The sequence below is a fragment of the Ornithorhynchus anatinus genome, chromosome 16, assembly GCF_004115215.2.
Source record: "Ornithorhynchus anatinus isolate Pmale09 chromosome 16, mOrnAna1.pri.v4, whole genome shotgun sequence".
NCBI lineage: Eukaryota > Metazoa > Chordata > Mammalia > Monotremata > Ornithorhynchidae > Ornithorhynchus > Ornithorhynchus anatinus.
This window is the reverse complement of record NC_041743.1, coordinates 5,149,814-5,154,024: the sequence shown is the minus strand read 5'-3', so window position 1 is coordinate 5,154,024 and position 4,211 is coordinate 5,149,814. Positions and strand designations below refer to the sequence as shown.

General features: G+C 44.2%; 1 protein-coding gene across 1 annotated transcript in view; it reads right to left on the bottom strand.

Annotated features, from left to right (window-relative positions):
• Positions 1-215: 215 nt before the first annotated feature.
• The window catches only part of MYOCOS (myocilin opposite strand), a 54,813-nt gene continuing 50,817 nt past the window's right edge, over positions 216-4,211 (bottom strand). The window contains exon 5 of the transcript XR_005660907.1: positions 216-245. The gene's annotated coding sequence lies outside the window, so the exon portion shown is untranslated. The remainder of the gene's footprint in view (positions 246-4,211) is intronic.

Genomic DNA, 4,211 nt, shown 5'->3' with positions numbered 1-4,211 from the left:
TATTGAATGCTTACTGTGTGCAGAGCACTGTACTAAGCTCTTGGGAGAGGAGGACAATAAAACAGAGTTGAAAGATACGTTCCCTGTCCATAGTGAGCTTACTGTCTAGAGGGGCGAGTTTACCGTCTAGAATGTAAAGGAAGGTATCCATCACACTGACCTGGGTTCCAATCCCCGCTCCACCAGTTGTCTGCTGGGTGACCTTGGGCCAGTTGCTTCTCTTCTCTGTGCCTCTGGTACTTCATCTGGAAAATGGGGATTAAGACTTTGAACCCTATGTGGGGCAGGGATTGTGTCCAACCTGATTGATTATCTTATGTCTACCCAAGCCTGAAGGGGATTGCCCCAGGTTACCTGGTAGGCAAATGAAAGAGCTGGGATTAGAACCCAGGTCTTCTGACACCTAGGCCCTTGCTCTTTCCATCGGGCGTCAGGAACTATTGTACATTTCGACTTCCTCGTTGTGAAATGTGCCTGGATGCAAAGGAATTTTGATGGCCTCACTCTCATCCACCAAATGAACGATTTACTCCAAACTTGTCCTCACAATAGCTAAACCGGGCAGTCAGTCTAATAGGATGAATAGGGTTTTTGAAGTCACATGCCCCCAGGCAAGCATGACTGGGTCCAGGAAGCCTAGATTTCTTGAGTTGAAGTCAAGATTTGTCAAATGGGGAAATTGAGGCAGGAAGAAGGGAAATGACTTGCTCCAAAATGATTCCCCTTAACAGATAACCTGGGGTCCAAACCCAGATCACCATTCTGGCCTGCAAAATACAGCTTGAAATAAAGCCAGGCTAACGTTTACGAAAAGGCACCATAATGCTCTCTGATTTAGTGACAGCTCAAAGCAGTAGGATGCTCAACCAAGCAGCTGGAGGGAAATAAAGCAGGATAATAGTAATTGTGGTATCTGTTAAGCGCTCACTATGAGCCAAGTATTGTCCTAAGTGCTGGGGTAGATAAAAAATAGTCAGATCCCATATGAGGCTCACAGTGAGAGGGAGAACGGGCACTGAATCCCCATTTTGCAGCTGAGGTCACCAAGGCACAGAAAAGTTGAGTGACTTGCCCAAAGTCACACAGCAGACAAGTGGCCGAGCTGAGATTAGACTCCCAGGCCTGTGTTCTTTTCTTACTAGGCCACACTGCTTTTCAAGATGCAAGATGCAGAAGGGACGTTTTACCGAACCGTTAGAAGCAGGCAGGGAATCCACCGTAGTATGGGGAAGACTTGTGAATATCATTTGACAAAACAACAGATGGTGACAGATTTCCTGAGTACAGGAAGTCATCCCAGCCAAAAGATATTTTTTGTTTATCTCTCAGTGGATAACCCGAACTCACTGTCAACAGGGTGGATGTTCTGCTTGACTTGCTTATGGAAGGAAAAAAATAGACCGTAATTCAGACATTTTTTGAAGAAAACAGAAATCTTGATTAAATTGCAGCTACAGAGGCGGTAACTAAGATCCAGAGAAGTTAAGTAACTTGCCCAAGGTCACACAACAGAGACATGGCAGAGCGGGAATTAGAACCCAGGTCCTTCTGACTTTCAGACCCACACCCTATCCACTAAGGGATAATCCTGAAGTAGTAATAGCTATAGCATTTATTGAGCAGCCACTTGTTGCAATATTAAGCACTTGGAAAGTACGAAAGAACAAATTACACTTTGCCTGCTCAGCAGGAGCTTACACTGTAATGGGGCAGACCCACATAAAAATATTTGCAAATAGTCAAAATAAGTTCTTAAAGACACGGTGTGGTGGATAGAGCCTGGGCCTGGGAGTCAGAAGGTCATGTGTTCTAATTCCAGCCCTACCACTTGTCTGTTGGTGTGACCTTGGGCAAATCACTTCACTTCTCTGTGGCTCAGTTGCCTCAAACCCCTGTAAAATAGGGATTGAGGCTGTGAGCCCCATGTGGTACAGGGATTGGGTCCAACTCAATTTGCTTGTATCCACCCCACAGCTTAGTAGAGTGCCCGGCACAGAGTAAGTGCTTAACAGATACCACTATTATTATTATTATGAGAGACGAGGACTCTCATAATAATGTTTCTGTGTCCAACCCAATTAGCTTGTATCCACCCCAGCATTTAGTACAGTGCCTGCTAGCTAATAAGCACTTACCAAATACCATAACTATTATTATGATCATTATTCCATATACACAGATACAGTATTCTTTACTCCACCCCCCTCCCTGCTCCACCACTTGTGTATATATGTGCATATCTACCATTCTCTTTATTTCTGTAGCTGCCTCTCTTCTTGTTTTGTTTAGCTGTCCGTCTCCCCCTTCTAGACTGCCAGCCCCTTGTTGGGTAGGGATTGTCTCTATCAGTTGCTGAATTGTACTTTCCAAGTCCTTAGTACAGTGCTCTGCACACAGTAAGAGCTCAGTGAATACGATCGAGTGAATGACTGACTGACTGAATGAGTGATGAATGAATGAAGAATGAGTGAATGACTGACTGAGTGAAGAGAGTGAATGAGTGAATGAATGAATGAAGAATGAATGAATGAAGAATGAGTGAGTGAATGAATGACTGAACTGTGAGCCCGTCAATGGGCAGGGACTGTCTCTATCTGTTGCCGATTTGTACATTCCAAGCGCTTAGTACAGTGCTCTGCACATGGTAAGCCCTCAATAAATACTTTGAATGAATGCATGAAGAGAGTGAGTGAATGAATGAGTGTCTGAATGAATGAAGAATGAGTGAGTGAATGATTGACCGAGTGAAGAGAGTGAGTGAATGAATGAGTGTCTGAATGAATGAATGAAGGAGTGAGTGAATGACTGGCTGAGTGAAGAGAGTGAGTGAATGAATGAGTGTCTGAATGAATGAAGAATGAGTGAGTGAATAACTGACTGAGTGAATGATGTGTGAGTGAATGACTGAGTGAAGAGAGTGACTGAATGAATGTGACCGGATGAATGAGTGAATGAAAAATGAGTGAGTGATGACTGACTGAATGAGTGAGTGAAGAGAGTGACTGAATAAATGAGTGACTGATTGAATGAATGAATGCAGAATGAGTGAGTGGATGAATGATTGAGTGACTGAATGAATGACTGAGTGACTGACTGACTGAATTAGACTGTGAGACCATTAATGGGCAGGACTGTCTCTATCTGTTGCCGAATTACATATTCCAAGCGCTTAGGACAGTGCTCTGCACAGTCAGCGCTCATCAATACTATTGAATGAATGGATGGATGAATGACTGAGTGACTGAATGAAGAATGAGTGAGTGAATGACTGAGTGAATGAAAACTGAGTGAGTGAATGACTGACTGACTGAATGAGTGAGTGAGTGAAGAGAGTGAGTGAATAAAAGAGTGGCTGACTGACTGACTGGCTGACTGAATGAATGAAGAATGAGTGACTGAATGAATGAATGAAGAATGAGTGAGTGAGTGAATGACTGGGTGAAGAGAGTGAGTGAATGAATGAGTGACTGAATGAATGAGTGAGTGGAGAGAGTGAATAAACGAGTGGCTGACTGACTGAATGAATGAAGAATGAGTGATTGAATGAATGAAGAATGAGTGAGTGAATGACTGGGTGAAGACAGTGAGTGAATGAATGAGTGACTGAATGAATGAGTGAATGAAAAATGAGTGAGTGAAAGACTGACTGAATGAGTGAGTGAGTGAATAAACGGGTGACTGACTGACTGGCTGACTGAATGAATGAAGAATGAGTGACTGAATGAATGAGTGAATGAAAAATGAGTGAGTGAAAGACTGACTGAATGAGTGAGTGAGTGAGTGAAGAGAGTGAGTGAATAAACGGGTGGCTGACTGAATGAAGAATGAGTGAGTGAGTGAATGAATGAATGAGTGAGTGAAGAGAGTGAGTGAATAAACGGGTGGCTGGCTGACTGAATGAATGAATAATGAGTGAATGAATGAATGAGTGAGTGAGTGAAGAGAGTGAGTGAATAAACGGGTGGCTGGCTGACTGAATAATGAGTGAATGAATGAATGAATGAATGAGTGAAGAGAATGAGTGAATAAACGGGTGGCTGGCTGAATGAATGAATAATGAGTGAATGAATGAGTGAGTGAAGGGGGGGGGCGCAGGAGGGAGGCCTGGTAGCGGGATCGATGGTCTCGGCGCTCAGGGCGGCGGGGCTGCGGCGGGGCTTCCGGCCGAGCGCCGAGCGCCTCGATGAGGAGGGAGGAGGGAGGAGGGAGGA